This window comes from Bubalus kerabau, chromosome 9 (genome assembly GCF_029407905.1).
Source record: "Bubalus kerabau isolate K-KA32 ecotype Philippines breed swamp buffalo chromosome 9, PCC_UOA_SB_1v2, whole genome shotgun sequence".
NCBI lineage: Eukaryota > Metazoa > Chordata > Mammalia > Artiodactyla > Bovidae > Bubalus > Bubalus kerabau.
In genome coordinates, this window is record NC_073632.1 from 67,216,031 (window position 1) to 67,243,473 (window position 27,443).

The 27,443-nt window shown below is 40.3% G+C and overlaps 1 long non-coding RNA gene across 2 annotated transcripts in view; it reads right to left on the reverse strand.

Annotated features, from left to right (window-relative positions):
* The window catches only part of LOC129619947 (uncharacterized), a 75,776-nt gene that overhangs the window by 28,200 nt on the left and 20,133 nt on the right, over positions 1 to 27,443 (reverse strand). For both annotated transcript variants that reach the window (XR_008698310.1, XR_008698311.1), the window contains 2 exons: positions 18,567 to 18,605; positions 114 to 225 (listed from right to left, as the gene is read on the reverse strand). This is a non-coding gene — a long non-coding RNA (uncharacterized LOC129619947). The remainder of the gene's footprint in view (positions 1 to 113; positions 226 to 18,566; positions 18,606 to 27,443) is intronic.

The window sequence follows — 27,443 nt, forward strand, 5'->3', positions numbered from 1 at the left end:
CATTGTGGATTCACTCCTATAAAATACCCTTCATGTTATTTAAAGCTTTTTCCCCTAAATTCAATGTAATCTAATATTAAGATTTTAATCATTCTTTTTTTTTCAGTACTTACTTATGAAGCTTTTGTTATTCTTCAATATGCAGTCTTTCTTTCTTACTTGGTATTCCTTGTATGCAGACAGAGTTGGATTTTAGCCAACTACTCTTAAATCTTTTTTCCTCTGCTGAAAGAAAGAAATCTCTAAGATGATTATTTTTCCTTTTAGGATTAAATATGAGAGAAAGAACATACCCTGAATCTGGAAATAAATGAGTTTTAGTATTGATCTTCCTCAAATTAACGTTCTGATTTTTGAAACTTCCATGAAACATCTGGTTACCTCTTCCCAACTGTTATATTAGAAAAATAATACTTTCCCCATTTACCATCCAGGTTTTTTGAAAGATAAATACAGAGAGGTTACCAAGTTTCAAAATTGCACAGAAAAGATATCATAACTTTTAAAATGCACTTTATCTTTTCTTGTTAACTTAATTGGGAAGAGCTCAATTTAATCTTTGGTAAATTCACAGCCATCAATGAAACAGTCCAGTAACTTGCCAAGTCCAGTATGATTTACTACATCATAAATCATGGTGGAAAGCTGAGACCACTGCTCTGAACTGCTAGAAAGTAAGATTCCTTTGAGGACAAGAGATACAATCATGCAATGTACTCATTAAAAAATAATTTGTGAGTTAATTCTATGTTACTGATTAAACTGGGCCAAAAATAGCTTGATGCTAATTCTGATTTCTGCTTTTGGAAGACTGTATTTGTATTATCTGAGGATCTTTCATTTAAAAATGTTGCCTTGCCTTCTGATTCCTATAATTTCTCTTTTGTGCCTCTGATTTCTTTTACAATGTTCTCAAGATTCATGGTCTCCATCTTAAGTCTCTATTATTCTTTGCCTCACAAATACACTGAGCTTATTTTATGCTTCTGCCTAGAGAATAGTATATGACTGAGTGTGGCTTCTGGTATACTTCCCAGGTCATTTACCCCAAATTTATTTTAGCCTTTATTTCAATTCTATAGCCCACTGCCATTGTTTTACTCAATAAAGAAGATGGAACTCATGTAATTTATTGACCAAGAAGTAAATTTGAAAATACTGACCCATGGGAAGACTATATTATTTTCTCATTATCCCTTACCCAAGAATGTCTGTGGCCAAGAATTTCAGGAAAAAAATTCAGGATGTAAATTACAATCTGGCCAACCAGAGTTATCAGATCTAACATAGAAACATTGGAAAGATAATGGCATCTTTGAAAACCTCTAAGGCTGTCAGGAATTATGGTTTCCTGAATTAGACAGAAGGGCACTGTCTAATTTTAATCTACCTTTCGTATGCTGGGCAAAAGAAGACAAGGTAAGAACTCAGAAATAAGTCTGGGATGTTTCTAGTCAATGCTTTTTCCCCATGAAATATAGAAATTTTTTCCTTTCGAACTGGAAACATTTCCAAACAGATTTTCGGTCAAAGTTTAAACAAAGTTGCAGGTTAACAATTGAGGAAATTTTGTGTGATCATAGAGTACTCAAGTCAGAAATACTAGACCTGAAAGGATCCTGGGAGTCATTTAGTCTAACCTTCTACACAGTAAGGGCTTCCCTGGTGGCTCAGACGGTAAAGAATCTGCCTACAATCCAGGACACCTGGGTTTGATCCCTAAGTTGTACAGATCCCCTAGGGAAGGGAATGGCTACCCACTCCAGTATTCTTGCCTGGAGAATTCCATGGACAGAGGATCCTGGTGGGCTAACAGCCCATGGGGTTGCAAAGAGTCAGACAAAACCGAGCAACTAACACTTTCACTTTTACTTTTTCTACACAGTAAATGAGGAATATTATTAATAATAAAGACATACACTTGAGGTTACATTTCTAAAAATAGTTACAGAGAATACACATTATAGGTATGTGAGTCACGGTTTAGACATCTAGGTCTTTGTCATCTGTACCATACCTAGTTTAACTTTCCTATTACACAAAAAAGCCAAAGTCAACAGAAATTGTGAGAGTAAAGAAAGAACCCATCATCCAAAGAATCTGATCACAATTTTAATCCCCTAAACTACTATAGACTTGGATCACAGATGTTTTCAGAACCTCCAGGGAGGCTGTGCCTAACACATTTCTCTAAAGCTGATAATGGGCATGAGCCCATAGTTTAAAGGAAAAAATTCTCAAATAAATCATGCTATGGGCATTAATGGCAAACAACATTCTTTTAAAATGAGGCAAATTTTAATTGGATTTCTGAATCTCTTTTCAAGAGGGACCCTCAGCACCATTAGTAAGGCATCATTCTTTCAGATGACAGAAAAATGTTCGTGAGGGTCGACTCTTGGCACCTTAGTTCCCATGTTTCTGTTAGAGGTTGAAGTTGCTTGATGAATTCCAGAAGCTATATATGGCAGTCTATATCTACAATATGATAGAAGAAACATACAATGCTTGCTATTCATGGTAATGCTGCCAGAGACTGTTTCTGCCTTTTCTGCTATTAACTTACAAAGTGGTTCTCTGCACTTTGTAGATTCCCATGAGTCAACCACTTCTGCCTTAAACCTTTTCCTTAGAATCATTTTGAAACAAGTTTTTAAAAGAAGACAGGAGCAAGGAATTTTTCTATTAATTTTGGAGGCTTAAACAACATTATGAAAGAGGTGACTAATACCTTAAGCATCTGTGGACTGGTTTCTTTTGTTTTTATTCTTTGTCTTATTTTCCCCTATTCTTCCCTTGTTACTTTCATTATTTAGTACAGTCTTATCTAGTATTCTCCCAAGAAATACGCCCCTCTCCCCCATCCATTAAACATGCTCTTTGAAAAGGATTCGGTATAGCAAATATTTGGAAGTATAAAAGACTAAGGTTTAGTTTGTCAACTTCCCTAAGGTCATTGGTTATTTTTAAAAAGGAAAAGCAACCCTGTTAAGTGTAATATAAATGACTTAAGTTCTCATTATGGAATGCCAGGTATAAGACAATAGCTGTATATTTCTTGGAAAAGGTAAAGTGATATTTCGGTATCCAAGAATAAAACTGCTTATTACAAAATCAACAATACTACTAAGAGATGAGAGTTGTGTATTAGTATGTAAAAGGGATCCAATAAGCAAAAAATATTCTCTTCAGTTCTGAAACTGAAAAAGCAGTAACAACAACAAAAGCAACTTAGGGAATATTATCATTCTATGGAATCAAAGTTCAGTCTCACCCTTTGTATTTCTAGAAGGAACAGTCTCAAGAAATGTCTCTAATGGGCTTTGAGATGAGGTCAAGAATGAGGCCACATGCACTGTTCCCCATTTCTGGTTGTGAATTGTACTATATATTCACATGCACCTCTCCCCACAGAGGTCTGAGGTGAAGCAGGCTATATTTTGAAATGGTACTCTGGGACATAAAACAAGTATGGAAAATACAACCAAAGATATTTAGCTCAGTAAATTAGTTATTCTCTGAACATTCCCTTAAGAAGTAAATAATATATTAAATATGCTTTATGTTCTCAAAAACCTTTAGTTTGCTGACTCTAAATAATAACTATATGCATTGTTCTTCATGGTACTTTTATGCAAGGATGTATAAATAAGTTCCCAACAGTAATTCATTAATCCTTGAACACCCCACGGCAGTGCTAGGGGGGAGAAGAGTGAGGGTTGTGAGAAACACATGATAAATGTGCTCTCCTGGGGTGGTTAAATTTCCCAGCACTGATTTCGCTTCTTGCCTAGAATCTTAAAATAGTGTGTGAGTCCTACTTGAACTGAGAGTAGGAACAAGAACAGCTAGCTTGTTCCCTTATTGCCAGCTTTGAATAAGTCACTTTGATTCCTATGTCTGAGCTACATACATCTCTGAAATAGCAGGGTTTTGTAAAATATGTCCAAACTTCATTAGCCTTTGATGTGCTCAGATGAACTAAATTACTGCAAAGGCACTTGGCCCCTGGAGGTGTTCTCAAATGACTACCAAAAGTTCATCTGAAAATGTGTGTGGAAATCACACATACCCATTATAACATAAACTTATGAGTGGGAAGAGATAGTAAGTACCATGAAAGAATCAATATACACAAAATTCTAGCATTCCCAAACCCCAGGCCAGCGCAGCTACATAATATGCCAGGCAGGTACTAAATGAACATGTAGATTCCCTTCCTCAAGTTGCAGGGAAAAAAATTTTTTTTTTCTCTTGACCTATCATCAGGCTTCCCTGGTGGCTCAGACACTAAAGAATTGCCTACAATGAGGGAGACCCAGGTTCCATCCCTGGGTCAGAAAGATCCCCTGGAGATTGGCTCTAAAGTTGTATTACCTTGGCTTGGAGATACTGTTGTGGAGAGTGCAGACCCTCAGAAATGTTCCAGGTTCACATCCAGCAACTTGGTGCTCATGGCACAAGTACAGACCCTCCCAGGTCCAAGCACCACCTGGAGAGGAGGGCGGCAGCAGGAGCTGGCAGGATGAGGATGCAGCAGGGCCGTAACTTGTTCTGGGGAGGCAGAAAGTCAAGACAGGCACACACATTGTGAGCCACTGACGCTCCAGGCGCATGCTGCATTTTCTTATCAGGTTTCACTTATTAAAACACAGCGTCAGAGATAAATGATTAGGAAGTTCAAGAGGGCCACCACTGAGCATTAAACCCTATGCCTACTGAGCGACTGCAAGAGTTGCTTGCCCATGAAGCCAGCAGTGTACTAGAAGTAATCAAGCCGGAAACCAAAAGGAAAAGGATAATATTCACAACAAAAATACAACTATGAGTTACCTGCAAGTAACTCTCTAACCAAAGATGTACAGAGAAAATTGTGAAATGCTATGTTGTTGTTGCTGTTGTCATTTGTTGCTAAGTTGTGTCTTAACTCTTGTGACCCCATGGACTATACCCCACCAGGCTCCTTTGTCCTTGGAATTTCCCAGGCACGAATACTTCTCTAGGGAAACATCCTGACCTAGAGATCAAACCTGCGTCTCCTGCACTGGCAAGCAGATTCTTTACCACTGAGCCACTAGGTCATGCTACAGAGAGACATAAGAATACACAGAGAGATGTATTATATTAATGAATGAAGATGAAGATGATCATTAAGACATGCAGTCTTCTCCCAAACCAGTCTACAAATTCAAGGCACTGCCAATAGGATTTTTAGGTATAATTAGGCAAATCAATTTTTAAAATTTATATGGAAGAGAAAAGCCTGATAATATCAAAGTTAATTCAGGTAAAGAACAAAAGGAGAGATTTCCAGATCAGATTTTAAGACAAGGTTTTATTCACTCAGAGAAATAGTGATAGATCAATGAAACCAAAGATATACAGAAAATTATCATATAACAAAATGGCATTACAATTCAGTGGGAATTAGGCAACAAATAGTAATGACATGATTGAATTTTTGTCTATCTAAGTGTCAATTTAGATCCTTACTTCATACCATTCATTAGAGTACATTCCAGCTATTCAACAGCCTATGTCTCTTAAAACTGAGTTCAGGTGATGTTGTCTGTACCACTGTCTCAATACTCAGTTTTGATGAACATATGGGATAAGGGAATAGAAGTAGCAAGGGAGTACTGAACCAAGAGCCAGTCATCAAAACAAGAAAAATAAAATTTCCCAATGGCCATAAAAATATTACAGGAGAGTAAAGTTATAAATCAGTGTATTAAATGATTTTTAAATAAACACACAAAATACTAATTCATCAGGGAAAAATTAACAGTGGAAAGTTCAATATTTGAGATCAGAGAATTAAGACTCAGACTGGGGTAGATATTTGCAATGTTTCTAATTAATAAAGGATCAGAATTCAGAATATATAAAGAACTCCTATGCATAGATTCAAATATGAAAAACAACCAACAGAAAAATGGGTCAAATGATAGAAAAAGGCAATACACAGAAGAGGAAGCCCATATTGACAATTATTATTGAATATATATATATGTATATATGTATATATACATGAACTCACTTCTAGTCAAGGGGTGCAAATTAAAACAGTAATGAGACATCATTTCACACCAAAAAGAAACAGAAAAAAAAAGTTGGTAAAAACATGGGTAGACAGGAATTCTATACCTATGGGGTAAGATTGTAAATTGGCATAAGTACTTTGGGCAACAATGGAAACAGTGACAGACTTTATTTTCTTGGGCTCCAAAATCACTGCAGATAGTGACTGCAGCCATGAAATCAAAAGACACTTGCTCCTTGGAAGAAAAGTTATGACCAACCTAGACAGCATATTAAAAAGCAGAGACATTACTTTGCCAACAAAGGTCTGTCTAGTCAAAGCTATGGTTTTTCCAGTAGTCATGTATGGATGTGAGAGTTGGACTCTAAAAAAAGCTGAGCACTGAAGAATTGATGCTTTTGAACTGTGGTGTTGGAGAAGACTCTTGAGAGTCCCTTGGACTGCAAGAAGATCCAACCAGTCAATCCTAAATCCTAATCAGTCCTGACTATTCACTGGAAGGACTGATGTTGAAGCTGAAACTCCAATACTTTGGCCACCTGATGTGAAGAACTGACTTACTGGAAAAGACCCTGATGATGAGAAAGATTGAAGGTGGGAGGAGAAGGGGACGACAGAGGATGAGATGGTTGGATGGCATCACCAATGTGATGGACATGAGTTTGAGTAGGCTCTGGGAGTTGGTGATGGACAGGGAGGCCTGCCGTGCTGCAGTCCATGGGGTCATGAAGAGTCGGACAAGACTGAGCGACTGAATTGACTGAATAAAGACAAAAATTCATATGTCCTATAACTTATCAATTCTAAATATATTTTGGTTACAATCATTGCATATGTGATCTAGGACTCATGTGCAGGATATGTATTGCAGCTCTAATTCTAATGGCAGAATGTGGAACCTACTCATATAGCTCCTTCTACCCATTGGATGAAGTTTTATTTCATTTTGTCTCAACCTCAAAAGTTACACTTTCTGCTTCTACTACTTTAATAGCTGGTCTCAAATTTTTTTGCAAATATATTCTATTTTTATTTTTTTATTGAAGTATAGTTGATTTACAATGCTGTGCCAATCTCTGCTATTAGAGCAAAGTGGCTCAGTTATACACACACATACATTATTTTTTATATTATTTTCCATTATGGTTTATCCCAGGATATTAAATATAGTTCCCTGTGCTATACATTAAGACCTTGCTGTTTATCCATTCCAAATGTAATAGACATAGAGAACAGGCTTGTGCTTGCCAAGGGGGATGGTGGGGAACGAGAGGGATAGACTAGGTTTAGGGTTGGTAGATGCAAATTATTACATGTGGAATGGATTCAAATTTCTAATGTGCTTTTTAATGTGCTTACTCAAATTAAAAGAGTCCTTTTCTTTTTCCATATTGCTTTTATTATGTTTTCCAATTTCTTTGTTCATCTTTGCTTACTGAAATATCACTTATCCCTTCCTTGTCTCTAACTTTTCTGACACTTATGGTTGCTTATCAGAATTCCACTACCAGTCTAACAGTCATCCTCTTAAAAAAAAAATCTTTGGTCTCATTTTCTTTTCATTCTGTTTTTTTTTGCTTTAACGGTCTACTGCTTATCTGTGACATGGCTAAAAGAATATTTGTTTTTTATGTATGTTCCTCAGGACTTGATATGCTCCATTAGCTTTAGTGAGAACTCATGTCTTCATTCAAGCTGAGAAAATCCTCAGCCATTATGTCATCAACCCCTTCTTGTCCCTCGTTTTCTCTAGTTCTTCTTTTGGGAAGCAGTACAAAGTCTCCAACCCACGAGAAAGGATGCCACAACCAGTTGGAATCGTTGCCATCCAAAAACAATCAGCACATCCAAACTGATGTGAGGAGCAGAATGTCATTGCTGTGTGGAAGTGGGGCTCAGAGTCCCAGCTGCCAGAGCCCTAGCTCTGGTCTTTGCAGATTCTATATGGTGTAAACTGTTTGAGCTTCAGCTGCTGCCCACTGTTCTCACTTTATATTTCTCTCTCTGTGTCTATCATCTGTGAATATTCCACTGTATGTTCCAAAATTAATTATGAAATCAAAACTATTTTAGTATACTTTAAAAGCACATGTATATGTTGGATGAGCAGAAGAATTTGTCCTTCTACTCACTCACTCTATCAGAAAGACTTATACCCAAGGTTCTAAAATGCACAGATATTAAAAACCAGATGCAAAAGCTAATTAGAATTGTGTGCTCTAAGGTACGAATGAATATATTTTGTAGCTGAGAGGTCTTAACAATCTGAATGATCCCTGAGGAATTTTTTCTGCTGTGTTCAATGCCATGTTAATAGGAGAATGAGCCAAGAATCCTCATATCACCCTTGGGATGGTGACTTACAGGTAAAGCATGGAAAGTATTTTCTCCAACTCTGCGTAAACAACTTACGGCCCTTGGTAATTTCCAAGATCCAGCCTCCCACTCCTGCAGCTCATCAGCCTGTCAGGCATGCCCCAGGTCTGGCCTGAAGGAGGAGGAGTTATTAGATTTGCACTCCTTTGAAAGGCCAGGTGGTCCTCAGCCAGGAGCAGGCTTCACAGTGGACACTACGCAGTGTGTGTAGGAGTACAAGCAGGGGGCCACAGAGGGCATTGAGGTGTCCGTGTGGGTAGGGGTTACAGGGGATAGAGGAGTATCAAGCCAGTTACTATTAAATTTGATACATTAACCTGAATATTCATATCTGTTTTATTAAGGTAGCTCTTCCCATTTGACCTAGACACTTACTATCTGAACTCAAAAACTGGAAAGATTCAGATAGGGAGGAAGAAGTACAGATCCATAGAAATCAAGTGCCTTGCTCATGTCACAAGACAAGGAAATGGCAAAGCTATCCCAGAAAACCTGGAGTTTATCATTTTTAGCCTCTTTATACACATAGTAGATAAAACTCCCTGACTTATCTCTGAGTAAACACTATACCCCGGGAGCTCAATACTGCTGCAGTAACCTCCATTGCTGAATCGCTGTATCTTCTTTTACAAATGAGGGATAAGCCTCACCCATCCATTTATTCATTCATTTGTCATACCTCTCTGCTTTCTTCCTGGATGTATGCAATATTATAATAAAGTTGAAATATAATTATAAATAATTGTATTTTAAGCTTATCTCTTGCATACACAAAATAGATATAAAAATTTACAGTTCATTATCATAAAGTTTATTGTCCAATAATAATCCTAGCTATCTAGTGTTTTGCTTTTTTTTTAACCTCAAAGTGCAGAAATCACATGTTAAAAGAGCCACATTTGAGTGGAGAATAGCTGACTCTTTGTACAGTGTGAGCTAAGAAACAAAATACCCCACTTTTGGCTAAGCAAGGAGGGACCACACACCAAATAAAAAAGGTAAGCAAGATATACCAGGTCTCTATTAAGAAAGGCAGAGGAAAGTGGAGAGAAGCAGCGTATTAGCATTCTCCACTGAAACAGAACAAACAGGATATAGATATAGCGTGCTCACGCTCGTGCTTAGTTCCTCAGTCATGTCCGACTCTTGGCAACCCATGAACTGTAGCCCGCCAGGTCCCTCTGGAAAATTCCATTTTTCCAGGCAAGAATACTGGAGTGGGTTGTTATTTCCTTCCCAGGGGACCTTCCTGACTCAGGGATCAAACCTATGTCTCTTGCCTGCATTGTCAGGAGGATTCTTTACCACTGAGCCACCTGAAAAGCCCATAGATATAAGCATAAGAGGAAATTTAATACAGGAATGAATCCTTGTGATTATAGAGGCCAAAAGCTCCACCATCTGTTGTGGGTGAGCTGGAGAACCAGGAGACCCAATAGTGTAATTCAGTCCCAGTGCAAAGGTCCATGAATTAGGTGGCTGATGATGTGAGCCCCTGTCTGAAGGTTCCAGAACCTGGAGTCCTGACTCCAAGGGCAGAAGATGAGTGTCCCAGCTCAAGCAAAAAGAGCGAATTTATCCTTCCTCTGTCTTTTTGTTCTTTCAAGCCCTCAATGGAATGAAAGATACCCACTGGCATTGGGGAGGATGAATCTTCTCTACTCAGTCTGCTGATTCAAATGCTAATCTCCTCCAGAGATGCCCTCACAGACTCATCAGGAAATAATGTTTTACCAGCTATCTGGGCATCCCTTAGCCCAGGTCAAGTTGACACATAGAATTAACCATCAAAAGTAGTGTTCCACAGGCTCTACTTTTTAGGGCCGATACGTACTCATCTGTACTCGGCCCTTTCCTACCAGCTCATTTAATCCATTTCCCAGTCTTCCAGATAGGGCAAGGGGCAACAGGTGTTCTAAGAGAATGAATATGCCCAGCACTGTACCTAAGCTACATAGCAGAATATGAGCATAAACTAATGGATGAATAAGTCCAAAGCCTCTGGTCTTTCCATCCAATCTTGCTACTGCCTTAACAGCATCATTACACACACACACACACACACACACACACTCTCTCACTGATTTGCCCAAAAACCAAAGAAGAGTATTTGGGTTTCAACTTTTTCACAATATCCAATTATCCTACTTTGGTTTATCAGGTAAGAAATAGTCCTGTCCTGGAGGACAAAAAGAATCTGACTCCTGGGGGGCTAGATGGAGAATAAGTCAGTTTAAACAGAGGGGGATGGTGCCAAGGGAGCTTACAGGGTAGAGGTGCTGAGCACTTGGAGGCAGTTCAGTTCAGTTCAGTCGCTCAGTCGTGTCCGACTCTTTGCGACCCCATGAATCGCAGCACCAACTCCCGGAGTTCACTCAGACTCACGTCCATCAAGTCAGTGATGCCATCCAGCCATCTCATGCTCTGTTGTCCCCTTCTCCTCTTGCCCCCAATCCCTCCAAGCATCAGAGTCTTTTCCAATGAGGCAAGAGGATCCTAAATGCAGACTTTGCCTTTTTTCAGGCTTCACCTCCAGTCTTCTGTACTTGCTACTTCCACCCACTGTTCTCTCCAGCTCCTCCAACACTTCCAAAGCCATCCTGTGTCCCATAGCTTAAAGATCCAGACATAGAAATCTTCGACGCTCATACTCACCACTCTTTGAAAAAGTTCAACAACAAACTCTCAAAATGAATCTGAGCTTTTAGTTTCTTCTTACATGCACTCTTTCTGTTTGGATCATCCAAAGAAATGAAAGAAAAAAAAAATCAATCCTATTTCATGTTTGGATTTCAGCAAAGTGTGAGAATTATTTGAGCCATTTCCTTGTCCTATATAGGGAAATATGTTTTCCATGATATGGTTGGCTAGAAACACATAGGTAAAATAAAATCTTCAAACTACTTCCCCTCAGATCCAGAAATGATGAGCAATTTGACATCCCGTATCCCCCTGACTGTAAACCAGAAACCTCTCTGTCAGAAAAATATTCTTGCAATATTATACCTCTAATGTTATGGGAAGTTGTTTGAGGCAAAAGGCAGCCATAATAATGGGATTGTGTTTCAAAAAAGAGCCAGCTATAAGGCCATGCTGTAAATGAAAAGCATCATAAAAGGAACATTACCACTCTTAAAAAACAGTGAGACTGCTCAAATAACTCATTGCAGGCTATTTTTATAGTCCCCTAATTCTGTTTTTAAAATCAAATACAACTCTAAAAAATAGCTCACTCCAAGTTGGGGAGAAAGCCAAACCACTTCAGTTTATGAAGAATCTCAAATCTTACCAGCTAAAATTCATTCATTCATTCATCACTCATTCCAAGGATCATGAATTAAGCACCAATTATATGTAAAGTATTGAATTAGATGTCTTAATATTGAGTGTATTAGTATTGAATCATACTTCCCATCCAGTATTTTATAATCAAACAGAGGCAATAAGATACATATTTTTTTTTCTTATAGTACATTTAGCTTATTATACTGGAGAAGGCAATGGCACCCCACTTCAGTACTCCTGCCTGGAAAATCCCATGGACGGAGGGCCTGGTGGGCTGTAGTCCATGGTGTCGCTAAGAGTCGGACATGACTGAGCAACTTCACTTTCACTTTTCACTTTCATGCATTGGAGAAGGAAATGGCAGCCCACTCCAGTGTTCTTGCCTGGAGAATTCCAGGGACGGGGGAGCCTCGTGGGCTGCCATCTATGGGGTCGCACAGAGTCAGACATGACTGAAGCGACTTAGCAGCAGCTTATTATACTCTCTACTAGCTATATATATAGAGAGAGAAAGTATAATAAGAAGGTGTAGAAAGTATAATAAGCTAAATGTACTAAGCTGCTTATATAGAAAGTATAGCAAGCTAAATGTACTAGGGGAAAAATAAGCAAGAATGAGAAGTTGGGAAAAGTCAGTTCTGGTTATGGGCATTCTGGAAGACTTCATGGAAGAAGTGGCATTTGGGCTCAGCTTTGGAGGATGGAAATAGAGAGCAGGCTTGGTAGGAGAGACAGTGTATCAAAAGGAAGAGTCAGAGAATGTACTCAAGGAGAAGTGAACTATTACACTCAACTGGTCTGAAAGAAATGTGGGAGCAAAGCCCAAAAGACAAACTAGGGAGTAATCACAGAAAGCCCAACATGCTAGGGCTTGTCATTTGTCCTGTTGTCCAATGGACCTGCTGAGAAGAAAGTAGACCAGGAAGTTCAAGTTGGCTACTTTGAGTCAACTGCTTCTTAGAGGAAGACTAGAAAAGGACTCCCAAATATATATATAGCCAAAGAATAGCTAGGAAGACATTCTCTCTTTTTCTTAGTTATTATGATGTTCAAAGTCAAGATTCTAGCAAACAGCAAAGTCCCCTGGCATTTATATTGTGTACCTTCCTCATTTCTGGCTTCATCTTAGTTTTCTTAGTCTCCTTTTTTTTTTGTTCCTAGTGCCTCACATAAAAAACACATTTCATGTTAACACATTTTTATTAGAAAGCAGTGATCAAATAAACAGATACAACATAAAGATCCAAATGAAGGACAAAGTGGAGAAGGGAAGGGTATACCTCCAAATGAACCCATTTTCCAGAAGTCAAATGACTAATGATTTCCCAAAACACCATTCTATAAATTATTCTCTGACAATCATTGACTAAGAGCTATGATTTCTACAGCTAGAAATGTTTTTCATAGGTAATTTTGTATGACCCATGCTCTATAAGGGCAAATGGCACTACTTTACATAGTAAAATGTCTTTTAAATAAGAAGAAGAAATGAGATCTCTTAACATGGAATTGGTAAACAGGTAGGGAAAAACATTTTTACCCAATGTCATAGCAACAGCCAGATCTGCTTCTGCCATGCACCCAGATTAATGGTTATAATGGCGCTATGATGCACTGTCTCAGAGCAAAACATGCCAAGCCAGAGTAACCTGGGATGTACAAATGTGGCATGACCATGACAGTAGTAGTGATGATGGGTAAAGAAGCATGCGTCCTGGTGCATCAACAGCTTATGCATCTCCAGATGACGAGTCATTCATGCCCCAAGCGGGTGAGTATTTCATTTTCATTAAGGTATAAATAAATCTGAAGACTAAACTTGCAGTCCATTAATGTATGACCCCAACACTTTCTACTTACCTCAGCATTGTTCTAGTTTTAAACCAACAAACATCAAGGACCATATCTGTATGCTTGCATGCATGCCGAAGCACGTTAAAAGTAAATAGCAAGCCAGTGATCAGGTAGGTCGAGTTAAAATATTTGTAACCATCTGAAGCAGTAACTACAAACTATGAAAATCAGGAGGAATCAGAGCTGAAATTCCTCTGGTCCTGTAAAAATATGTGCTATGTGCTTTGAGAAGAGATAGTGGATTACACACGTGGTGGGTTAGTTGTTTTACCAATTGTACAGTATCTCAGCAGCTGTTGAAATTGACACTTAATTGTAAAATACATGCCTGCACACCATGTGGGGGACAGCATGGGAGAAGAGGGGTGTGACTTCTATACCAGCATGGACAGGGAGCCAAAGGAAATCCTTACTTTAAATATGAATACATTTCATTGAGGGATCTTCTAGCAGTTACCTTGACCCATACATATTCTCCAGCCACTATCTCCCTCCCAAAAAAAAAGTTAGAGAAAAAAATAATAAAGGCAGGAAGCTTTCAAATTTCCACCTGCATTAACATACCAGAGCATAATAGCTTTGAAACCATTTCTGCTTAATGAACACCCACATTTGCATTTCAAGAGCACCCCAGGGTGCAATAAAGTCAATACAGCATAGATAATTTTGAAGTCAACCCCTTTCCCCCTCTAAAAGGTCCTTTAACTATAAAAACCAATTTTAATAAAAAAGCATCTGTACTCAAGATTCTCCATTATACAACACACTTCATCATAACATAAAAGTTTTGGCCCAAAGATCAACTTTAAGGAATTTACAGTAGATTAATATCATTATTAGTCATGACTGTGTACAGAAAATTGTGTTCTCACAGGTCTTCTAACACGAGTTCAAAACAGGAAACTAAATTAAATTCTGAAGGTTAATTCCTTAGCTGTCCACCTATCCTGGTGACTGCATGAAGGATGGACTCGAAAATAAAGGCTTTCTCACTAATGAGACTGCCAAATGTATTGAAGAGAAAGCCACGTAAGGAACACTTTGGATCAGAAGCAACAAGTTTAGGTTACAATACTCTAAATCAAACTCTGGAAATGTCTCTGGTTGTAGCAGGAGATATGAAAAACTAGAGTCACCCATACCCACATGCCCAAGACCTAGACTGTCATCTCATCTAAAGAGATGACACTCACAAGGATTAGAAACTCATAAAACACATATTTATATGTGTTATATATATATTATATTAGAAACTCACAAAACAGATATTTAACTTATAATTTATATTAAATATCATTTGTAACATACATGATAAAGTTAACTTATGCTCAGAACTAGCAATTTGCATTTTTAAAATATCACTTTTTTGGAGAGGTCTTCCTTGACCACCCAAGCTCAGAGGGTAAAGAATCTGCCTGCAATACAGGAGACCTGGGTTCAATCCCTGGGTCAGGAAGATCCCCTGGAAAAGGGAATGGCAACCCACTCTAGTATTCTTGCCTGAAGAATTCCATGGTCAGAGGAGCCTGGTGTGGGCTACAGTCCACGGGGTCACAAAGAGTCGGACACAACTGAGCTACTAACACACGTTTCCTTGACCACCCTATTGACAGACTTAGTTTCCCCTTAATGTATAGAATTTTTGGTGGCTGTTTTTCTGGTGGATGGATGGGTAAGGAGTACACTCATAAGCTGGTGAGAGGACTACTCTGAGCAGTACAGTGGTTGGGCAGGTTCTATAAAGATAACAAGGTTTTCTAAAATGGCTATTTTAGAAAGATGTTTTTACTGGAAGAGAAGGCGCATGGGCAATCCCTGGATCCACTTTTGATTAAAAGAATGAAATAATGAGAGTTGAGTTTATGGCAAAGTAATTAGGAAACAGAGTATCAGATGCTTCAGAAAAAAGAGAGTCTGGAGGCAGCAAAACCACCAAGGACGTAAATGTGAAGAGATTAGAGTGTTAGGGATAAGTGTCTAAATTAAAGAGAGGAAGAGGTGAGTGAAAAAGACCCTTCAGAAAATGATGGAAGGATACTGAGGAAGAAAAAAGAGATGAGTCCAAAATATCTACCAGATTCTGCCCCTAAGAGATTAATCAAGAAACCAAGAACTAGAAAGTGCAGTCAGCATTCACATAGGAAAAGCACAAGTTTCGGAGAAGGCAATGGCACCCCACTCCAGTACTTTTGCTGGAAAATCCTGTGGACGGAGAAGCCTGGTAGGCTGCAGTCCATGGGGTCGCTAAGAGTCAGATACGACTGAGCGACTTGACTTTCACTTTTCACTTTCATGCATTGGAGAAGGAAATGGCCACCTACTCCAGTGTTCTTGCCTGGAGAATCCCAGGGACGGGGGAGCCTGGTGGGCTGCCGTCTATGGGGTCGCACAGAGTCGGACACGACTGAAGTGATGTAGCAGTAGCAGCAGCAAGGTGACAAGATCTCTAGGTGAAACATTTAGTTTCTATCCAACCAGAGTCTAGATCAGAAGACAGAACAGGTAATAATCACTTTAGAGTAGGAAATAACAACTCCTAGAGATTACGTGGCAACAAAGGAGATTCCTAGAATAATTGCAGCCACAATTCCCAATTTTGGGTTTGTTTGTTTGTTTGTTTCAACCCAGAATAAATCTAACCTGCATTCAAAATTCCATGGTCCATTACTTTGTTCCCTTCTGCTACTCAGACTGGCACTCACAGACACCTAAGGCCAGTCCTTAATGAACGCCCCCCTATGTTCTAATTTCTCGTGGTATTTCCCTGGACTCCAGCCAAACTCAGCTGAGAGTTTGGGTTACTAATTTCTGTTCCTGATATCTGACAGCTGTCACAGATGTTCCTGGGCCCACAATAAAACTCCTGGTGTCCGATCTTGCTGTTTCTCCCATCTGTAGAGTGCCCTCTCTTTGACTTCTCCTTAAACTTTCTGGACATTTTCCCCATTCCTATTTCTGGTACTTCATCACTGGGAATCCAGGCTTTCCCACTATTTTCCTGTACCTTAACTCTATTAACCTCTATCTACTGTCCTGTGGAGGTGAATAACACGACTTTCTGAATGTATGTAACAAAACTCCCAATTGATACGCAGAATCATGCTGATGTGCCCAACTGGGTTACAAGTAAGCCAAGAGATTAATGTCCTCAGCCCACTCTCTAGTCACCTTCAAACTTCAGCAGTCTCATATGATAACCCCATGGGCCGCACAGTTGTTATCATCTTCTGCAAGGATCGACAATATGAAACAAAAAAACTGGAAAGCACTGATCTAGCATAAAGATTGTGGAGGGGATGAAAAGCAGAAAGAGCAGTCAGAGAGGAAAGAAAGAACCAAGAAAACTGAGGGTCAGGGAAGTCAAAGGGGAAGGACGTTTCAAGAAAGAGGGGGAGGCAACAGAGTCAATTGCAGAAGAGTGGCCAAGAAGAATGAGGATAAGAAAAGGCCACTAGGTCTATAATTGTATAAGTTCATTTTTCATGTCAACCAAATAGTAGATTCAAAAAGGAAGTACAGGGCTAAAGGGAGCTAGAAAAAAGGTCAACTTGATGCCTGAAGAAGCAAAAGAATGTTAAAAGGTATCAGGAAAGCTTTACTTGTAAGGCCTAAAAATGTGCCTGAAAATGTAAGGCTATCTTCAACTAGCAATAATGTAAGTGACAGAAATCATTTACATAACTGAGGCAGCTTATTAAGCCAACCATAACTGTCAACATTTGCTTAAGTATCTCAAAACAAAAAGGAATGAGAGGCAAGAGCTTAAGATAAATGAAAATTAATCCAATTCACAATCAAATGGAAATGCCATGAGCCCAAAGAACATTTGTGTGGGGGATTTGTTTCAAGACTCTAAATTTAACACACTGCAATTAAGTACCGTAGCATTCAACAGTTTGAAATGAAATTTTTCCTTCTAATGGAATATTTTAATTTCATTCAAAAAAAAAAAAAGTAACAAAGCTTCTTTAACTTGCTTAGTCTCCAGAGAAGCAAGTATTTCTTGCGCTATTAAGATAAGCTTTGTAATGGGGTGGGAGGGAAATGGAGTCGTCCTGCCCGCCTACTTCACCTTCCCATCCAGCCTTTCAAACACAGACTGGGTTTCTTGCTTGTAAATGGATGTTTGTAACTGCAACTTGTGCAGGAAGCCAGGAAAGCATCAGTGAGACCTAGTGTCTTCGAACTAGTGTACAGCTTATATATACAACCTCCACCTCAGTACACAGGAGTGTTTTGCCACTCCTTAACACCCAGCTGTCTGTCTCTTTAATGGGAAGCGGAAGGATAGAGTTGTGTTGAATAAGGGCTTTGCATTCAGAAAGAACTAAGTTCAAATATTGGCTCCAGTCCTTACTACTTGACCTCAGGCAGATTGTTTAACCTCCCAGACCTAGAATCACAGACCTAGCACTTTTATTATCTACCTTAGTTGCTTAGAGGACTAACATAAGGAAAAAGCTCGACACACAGTTATAAGCCAGTTCCCGTCCCTCTCTTTCACCCTAGTGTAATCTCAGCTCCCCAGAATCACTGCCCTGCCTCAGTCAGGTCCCTGCTATGGTGACCCCTGTCTTCCTGAGACCCACCCCCAGGTGGTGGGGAGCTCTCCAGGCAGCCACTCATGCTTGGGCCCCAGTTTACATTTCAACCTGAAGCTGTATGGATATCTGGCTCCCTGGGGAAGCTAAGCATCAGGGCAGACAAAACACCAAGAAAAGGAAACAACTATACGACATAAATGGCAATGTCCATTTAACCAGATTTGCTTGATGAAGCCAACGACACCCAGTGATGAACAGATTTCAGCTACCTAGGTAATAGCCAGAAAACTAGGAAATGTAGTCTTTTATTATTTGGAAAGCTAATCTGGCTAGCATCAATCTCCAAAGTCACTGCAGTAAGCCAACTGCACAAACAAATTGAAACTTAAAAAGTCCCCAATAAACTTGAAGGGAAAAAAACTGTCTGATATACACAGCCATCTTACCCATTCAGCTTTACTTACCTTAATTCAACTCTCAAAGAATTGATACCACTTGATTACCTAGAAGCAAAGAAAAAGCAAAAAAAGTATTAACTCATTTTTGTCATCTTCTTCCATATAAAATTTATTACTGAAAGTCTCAAAACCCAAATCATGAAAATATAACAGGTATAATGGTTTAAGGAAACTGTGATTGGGTCAATTCCAATATGGGACAGAGCAAAGCTGTTTTGTTAGGCACAGTCAACAATGAAACCAAGCTTTCTATAACATTAGGTTCTTGCTTGCTTTAAGGAAATTTGACAACATATCTGAAAAATCTTAAATAATAAGGAGCTCAAACTGTTAAAAAAAAATTGATGAAATAGAATGTATTTTTAATTCCATTTCCAAAACATAAACTCTTTTGAACTATTTCATAATTTAATTAAGAAAACTATTGGCCCAGGTTTGATGCATGATACAGGATGCTCGGGGCTGGTGCACTGGGATGACCCAGAGGGATGGCATGGGGAGGGAAGTGGGAGGGGGATTCAGGATGGGGAACACATGTACACCCGTGGTGGATTCATGTCGATGTATGGCAAAACCAATACAGTATTGTAAAGTAATTAGCCTCCAATTAAAATAAATAAATTTATATTTAAAACAAAACAACAACAACAACAACAAAAGAAACCTATTGGTGATAAACTAACACATTCTTGAGTCCGATTAACACTGTTCGGGACATAACTATGATTGATAACTGTTGGGTGACGTACAAAGATCTTTCCTAGAGAGAGCAGGTGACTCTAAAATAACTTCTTAGATCATCTGGCTAAGGTCGCGATGCCAGCTTCAAAAGATTCATGACTTTGCACATCTTGCAAATAAAAACAAAACAGAATTATAGAAAAACAGAAAGTCTAAGTTAGGAAGGAGTCCCCACTTTTTTCTCACATCTTTTGGCCACATCTCTCAGCATGTAGAATTTTAGTTCTCCAACCAGGGATCAAATTCATGCCCCCTACATTGGAAGTGCAGTGTCTAAATCACTGGACCACCAGAGAAATGCCCTGAACCCCCACGTTTTGTAGATGAAGAGACTGAGACCTCATACTTGCCCAAGTATCAGAGCCAGTTAGCGGTGAAATCACAACAAATACATGATCTGCTGGCATGTGGTCCAGGCTGTAGCTGTGTCATCTTGTTGCTGCACGTGGCTCAAGCCAGCGTCTCATGGCCCAGGGCTTTGCTGGCTTAGTACAGCCACAACTCATTCGTCTATTCAAAGTCTGGCCTGCCAGCCACTACGACTTTCACACAGATACCCCAACCAATGTAGGACAGAAATTCCATGGCAAAGTCCTTGCTGATTAAAAAATTTTTAAGTATTACCTGTGCGTTATTTAAAAATCAAATTGTACAGAATTATGGGGAAAAAGGGAAAGTTTTCAGCTGCACTCCCCACTTTTAGTTCCACTACCCTTTGGAATCACAATTAAGTCATTGGCAGTCATAAATATGTTAAACATCTCCTTCATGATTCCTTAGCCATTAACTTTTTAAAATTTTTGGCCACATCCCGCAGCATGTGGGATCTTAGTTCCCTCACCAGGGATTAAACCCCAGTCCCCTGCACTGGAAGGTGGAGTCTTAACCACTGGACCACCAGGCAAGTCTGTAGACATTAACTCTTGATTCAGTAATATTAAAGCTGAGAAAAGCAGCTCAGTGATACTGTCTCTTCTTTCTGTCCCTAACAGGTTTTATTAGATTACTTGTAGTCCTTCTGCTGCTTAACTTTATAACTTTATGTCTAGCATTCTATATATTGCTCCATCAACTTCAAATCATATATCTTGACCTTCCATTATGTTAAGTGAAGAAATGAGAACCCTCTCCTCCCTCCACATCTTCCCACCACCTATCTTCCTTCTGTCATCTCTGCCAGGGTTGATAACAGTCACCTTTTGCTCTCCAACTATGATTTAACATTCAATATTTCATCTAATAGGCTGATCCTAAAGAGTACAATCCAATAAAAACAGCATTTATGATATGATGATGATGATGATTTTTCACTATGGTATCAAGTCGTGTCACTAGACCTGAAGAGAAGGAAAAGGATCCTGTGCGTCATTAAATGTAAAGGCAGAAAGATGCAAGTGTGAGCATCACGAGTACCAACCACTCCAATCTACGAAGAGTACTAGCATTACAGCTCAATAAAGAAACACTTCTTTTTAATAATCATCTGCTCCTGATCAAAACAAAAAACCTGCTTTTTATCACCTCAGTACTTTCTCATGTGAGCACACATGTTAAGTTCACCTAACTGTAGCCAAACAAGCCGCAGATCCTTAAGTCAATATCTTGGAATTTGCATTAATGAATTAATGTTTCTAACAAAAGGGCTTGTCCAACAAGGATGGGCAGTTCTGTATTATATAAAAGGCTTGGCGTTTCAAGTCCAAATTCTGCTTTTTCAAAATAAATTGCCATGAAAACATCGGTTTCCTGATCTAATAAATGAGAGTAACGCCCTCTATGACACAGTGTGAGCACTGAGCTGGAGAGAATGCATGAAAAAGTACTGCACATCCTAACCTGCTATGCAAATACAAGTATTGTTGTTATTAATCAGGAGCACCGGCTGCTGCTTCCTATGAAATTGAAATGCAGTGCAGACGCCTAACATCAAATTAAGGCCATTTGGAGATAAAAGAATCAAAATAGTATTTGCACAAATTGGTGTTATATCCCAGGAAGGAATTTAAAACTCCTCAACCAGACATTAAGAAACCCGCTGCTTTAGATAACTTATTCAATACATCAATAACTTTATGCAAGACACAGACTCAGCAAGGCACCTTGCTCCTCCCTGCCAGTCGTCAAGGACAGTTGTTGTAAGAACAACCAGATGGAGCATTTCATTGGTTAAATGAGGATAAAATAAAAATGGGTTTTAAGTTTTTCTGTCAGGGACCTACACCTGAATGTGAGTCAACAATAAGAAATTAACTCAGATATCATTTCAAGTCTCTTCAAAGGGAATTTTAAAACATCCAGGAACCTAGATTGGTTTAAATATCTTTCAGTGCTGCTCCTTGGACAGTCTTCCCAAATGTTAATAACAACTCCTTTCATCAGTGTCAGCACATTCTACACATAGTCCTCTAGAGTTATGAGGCTATCATTCCAATTCAAAGGCAACCAAGAAGTCAAATCAAAGCTCCCTAGGGATGTAAAAGCAAGTCTGGACCTGGCATAGGAACTATCTATGTCACAGGGCACCTCACCATATTCCACTAAGAACCCCAAGTTCCAAGCAGAGAAAATATCAAGGATAAAAAAAGAAGTTTTAACCTAAGGGCTCCAGGTCAGTGTTCAGAACTGCTCCTTCCATGTTTGCCTTTTTCTTAAGGTTAATACAGACAACCATGGAGAGAAAAATCGTTGAGCTGTTTCTGGGATCTGCTGAGACCGAAATATGCCTGAGAAACATCTGCATACTAATAAGCCAATTGCAATCCAGTGCAGGACAGTGGGACTCCTTAGGGTTGCAGACCTGCTGCACCCTGGTCATCTCCACGCACACGAAGAGGCTGTCTCTTTCACCCTGTATGGGCATCTGGATTTTCCTCTGCTCTTGATGAGAAGAACCTCTGTCTTTATTGAGCAGATATTTCCCTCAAGTGTTGCTCTCCTTAATGGCAATTTTACCCTATTATGTGTATTTCCCAGGGAGCCAGGGAATGTTAATGAGTGTCAAGCCCACATTTCTCTCTGTGGCTGGGTTTCCGAACGTGGTTAGAGCAGTGGACTGCTGCAAGCACGCATGCTAATCAGACTCCATCTGCACAGGAGGCTGCTTGCAGAAACAGACAATTATTTTGCTCCATGCAGTGCTGCTTGGGGAGGGGGAGCAGCTGCAGAGAAGTAAATTCCCAGGGCTTATGATGATTAGGGGCCCCCCAAAGTACACTTAAGTCTTTGAAATAAACACCAGAAAAAAAGGTTTCCAAAAAGCATGAAAAGAAAAATCTTATTCTTCAGGTCGCTTCACCATTGATTTCAAAGCATTTTCCATCACAGGAAATATTTCTCTCCAACTGATTCAGGGACAAGGGCCCAGGCATGGGGAGCTCTCCCACTGGGTCCTCAGTAGTAGGTGAGTAGGTTTCCCTTTCAACTAAATGAAGAAGTTCCGGAACAGGAAGTCACAGACAATACAATGCCATTGACAGTCAAGAGCAGAGAATATTAAATATCTCTCCCGTTGAGTAATCATTTCTCTACTGCGGTGTGCCCAAGGGGAGAAGTCATAAATGAATTACTGATCATCATAGGAATGTTGAATTTACAAACTACCAGACATAGTCTCCGGTGGCCTCAGTTCCGCAAATGGACAAATTTATGGCTCTTTAGGCACTGAGAAACTCTATCCCAAGTAATCATTCGACATCATTATTTTGAAGTTGAGAAAATATTAGATGACTGTGTTTCTCATGTTTCACCCCAAGCCTTGAAATATGTTTTGGGGAATGGGACATGGGCAGATCACAGCAAAGCAGGGGTCATGGAGGCAATCCAATCCCTCAACTGGTTGGATTACCTACAGAGCTGTGCATTGCACCACATCGATAGACCACAGGACAGAGCACGTGTCACATCACCCTTTAACCCTTAGAAATCCGGAATAGAGTACTTTAGGTATCTGAAGAGGAAACCAAACCGAGAGGCAAAGTTTTGGCTTCAGTTTGGACACAGCTATAAACCTGTGTGCATGTTAAGTCACTTTAGTCACATTCAACTCTGTACAATCATATGGACTGTAGTCCACCACGTTCCTCTGTCCATAGGATTCTCCAGGCAAGAATACTGGAGTGGGTTGCCATGCCCTCCTCCAGGGGATCTTCCCAACCCAGGTATCGAACCTGTGTCTCTTACATCTCTTGCATTGGCAGGCAGGTTCTTTACCACCAGCACCACCTGGAAGCCTCTATAAGCCTGGGGGGCCAACATAACAGTTGAGTTCCTGGACACATCTGCTCTGGATAAGCCAGGGGATAGCAAGAGCAGAGGCTGTTCTGGGTTTCAGGGCTCTCAGGGAACCCGAGGCACTCATGTAACACGACAAAATCCCCACAGGAACTGGCCCAGGCTGCCATGGCTACTCCAGAAAGGAAGAGCATCCTCCATCTGCTCCACTGTGAACTGCATAGCTGAGGGGCCCAGGGCTAGAGTCACAGCTCCCTGGTTAGGGCAGAAAGGAAGAGAACAGAAGGGTCTCCTCAAACAGCTGAGTGCTTGGCACTACCAAAAAGAGATTTGATTCTGAAATCTGTTCAGCATCAGGGAAGGCACCTCTGCTAAGGAGCCTGCCAAGCCTTCTCCTGGATGACGTGGAGTAAATTGATGGAACTGGCTTCCCCTGAAAGAACAGGCCCCCTGGCTGCTCTCTCACACACACACACACACACACACACACACACACACACATACACACACACACACCAGATAAGATCTGCCCGCTACCAGACAGGAGGAAAGGCTGGAAAAATGACCAATGACTGTAACCCACCACGCCCCATATGCCTTCAATAAGAATAGAAAGAAATTAAGGTGTGAATTCATCCTCCAAAGAAAACCAACAAACGGGGAAAGGATCTCAATTTGCATGTCCAGATAGAAATGTATTCCTCAGATGTTTAGTCTGGAGCTGGGTCAAATGTTCTGATATGCAGAGAGGGATGTGATTGCTTAGAGCAGCGTTCCTTGCATGCCACACAGATAACCAACTACAGGGAACCCTGGCCGTCTGACAGCACAGAGGCTTATCTTTATCTTGATCCCAAAGACTCACCTGGCTGTATGCTAACTCCACTTCCATGCTCTAACCTTAATCCTGAGTGATCCCCAGTCATGGAAAACATTTTTTTGTGAAGCTAGAATAGAGAAGAGATAAAACTTTTGTGCTCCCAATGCAAAATTTTCCGAATCCTTTGATTTGAATTCCACTCTGTCAAAGTTTAAAAATACTTTTCTGGGACCTTTTTGGTCCAGTGGCTAAGACCCTGTGCTCCCAATGCAGGGGGCTTGCATTTGATCCCAGGTCAGGAAACTAGATCCTGCATGCACAACTAAGACCTAATGCAGCCAAATAAATAAAATAATGAAAAATTTTTTAAGTCTTCCTATTTGTTATCCCATTTAATCCCCATCAGTGGCTCAGATGATAAAGAATCTGCCTGCAATGCAGGAGACCTGGGTTTGATCCCTGAGTTGGGAAGATCCCCTGGAAAAGGGAATGGCTACCCACTCCAGTATTCTTGCCTGGAGAATTCCATGGACAGAGGAGGCTGGACAGCTCCAAAGAGTCCAACAAAGAGTTGGACACAACTGGGCGGCTAACACTTTGGGCTTCCCAGGTGGAGCTGGTGGCAAAGAACCCACCTGCCAATGCAAGAAACATAAGAAATGTGGGTTCGATCCTTGGGTCTGGAAAATCCCCTGGAGAAGGGCATGGCAACCCACTCCAGGATTCCATGCCTGGAGAATTCCATGGACAGAGGAGTTTGGTGTCCTATAGTACATGGGGTTGCAAAGAGTCAGGCACAAATGAAGTGACTTAGCACACACACACACATAACACTCAAAGGCAGGTCTCATATCTCTGAGGCATAGATTAAAAGTGTCACTTCTCAGGCATGAAAGATGCGGCATGGAAAACATAAGTGAGTTGCCTAAGGTGACAGAGGTGACATCACAACCCAGAGCACAATTCTTGTGCCCAGCTTTTCTCTCCTAGTACATTATCAGCCCAACATCCCCAATGTGTAATTGTTCCTACAGACAATCAGTGGAAGGAAGGAAGTTAAATATTTGACTCCTTATGTTTCTGGTTTTTACATTATTTTGCTTTACGTTATTTTAGCCACAGCTTCCCTGGTGACTCAGACAGTAAAGAATCCACCTGCAATGTGGGAGAGCTGGGTTTGATTCCTGGGTTGGAAAGATCTTCTGGAAGAGGGCATGGAAACCCACTCTAGTATTCTTGCCTGGAGAATCCCCATGGACAGCAGAATCTGGTAGGCTACAGTCCATGGGGTTGCAAAGAGTCAGACACAACTGAGCAACTAAGCACAGCACATCTTAGCCACAAACAAAAGTAATAATAAAGAGGAAACAGGCTGGAGGCTAGAGCCACGTCCTCTGTGTCAGCATTACAAATGTCACTTGGAATGGGCCTTTTCTGCATGTAGATTTGGAAGTGAAAACTGACCATGGGACATGAGGCAGAAGTGAGGTGGCACAGGAAAAGCCCAAACAGGAGAGTGATGGTCTGGGGTGAGGCACTTTTGATTATTAACTGGTATACTGATCTGGATTATTCATCTGTCCAGCAGTTCTTCTCCTGTCCTGTCCTGCCTCACACATTGACAATTTTCTTCCCTTCATCCCTTGAGGAGCAAGGCCATTCTTCTCTGCTTGCACAGCAGAGGAGTGCAGCCGCCCCATACAGACCTCTGGCCTTACTCTCTCCTTCACAAATATCACTAGGTCTTGCTGGAAGGATATGTCAGTCTGGAAAGTAAGTAGCTTCCGAGTCTCCACCTGGCCACAATGTTCAAAGTTCCAGTTCCACAAAAAGATGGAGTCTTCCTTATTACTCTTGGTCCAGCAAAGTCTCTTACCCATGAGGTGAGAGAAGAACCTACAAAAACTCGGCTTCAATAAGCCCTAGTATTGGCTAGTCGTCTCCTCCAAAACTCACACATCAGAGTCCTGAACCCCAGTACATTAAAATGTGACTGCATTTGGAGATCATGTCTTAAAAGAGGTGATTAAAGTCAAATGAGTTCACTGGGGTAGGCCCTAACCCAACCTGAGTGGTGTCCTTATAAAAGAGGAGATTCAAAGCACAAACACATACAGAAGAAGGATAATGTGAAGAGAGAGGGAAAAGAGAGATACAAGCCAGGCAGAGAGACCTCAGGAGAAACCAGTCCTGCTGACTCTTTGTTCTTGGACTGCCAGCCTCCAGAGCTGTGAGAAAATTAATTTCTGTTGTTTAAGGCAACTGGCCTTTGGCAGCTTCGTTAAGTGAAAGAAAGTGAAAGTGTTAGTTGCTCAGTCGTGTCTGACTCTTTGTACTCCCATGGACTGTAGCTCTCCAGGCTTCTCTGTCCATGGAGTTCTCCGGACAAGAATACTGGAGTGGGTTGTCATTCCCTTCTCCAGGAGATCTTCCCAACCCAGGGATCGAACCTAGGTCTCTTGCATTGCAGGCAGATTCTTTACCAGATGAGCCACCAGGGAAGCCCCCAGTGGCTTTGTTATGGCAACCCTTAAAAAAAAAATACAAGCCCCCAAAGAGAGGAACTTTGGGATTTCAAGCACAGAGTCAACCCAGGCCCTAGGGTAAGAGAGACCCTTCAACAAGTAGCTTTGTCCTTCTGTGTCTCCAGTTCTTCATCCATAAAATATGGATAATAACAATTAATACTTAACTTCAAATGTTGTTATAAGAATTAATTAAGATAATGAATATAAAGAACCACCTACACAGCAAGCACTTAAGGATTGTTTGCTATAATTATGACTCAGAATGAAGACCAGACCTTCAACCTTCTTTTGACTCCTCAAGGCATCCATATTCAGTAAATTCCCAATAAATAAAGGAATAGATATTCCTGGGATGAATAGTTTCAACAGAAGAGAAATTAAATGTAATATTCATGAAAAATAATGGGTTCATAGAGCTTCCTGAAAAGTTGATGTTTTGAATCACTGACCATCTAGCTGTTAAAACAAGCATAAATAAAATACAAGTCATGGTCTAAGACAAATAGGAGTCACCCATTTAAAATAAATGGAAATGGGGCTCTAACAGTGTTCACAGACCATTAT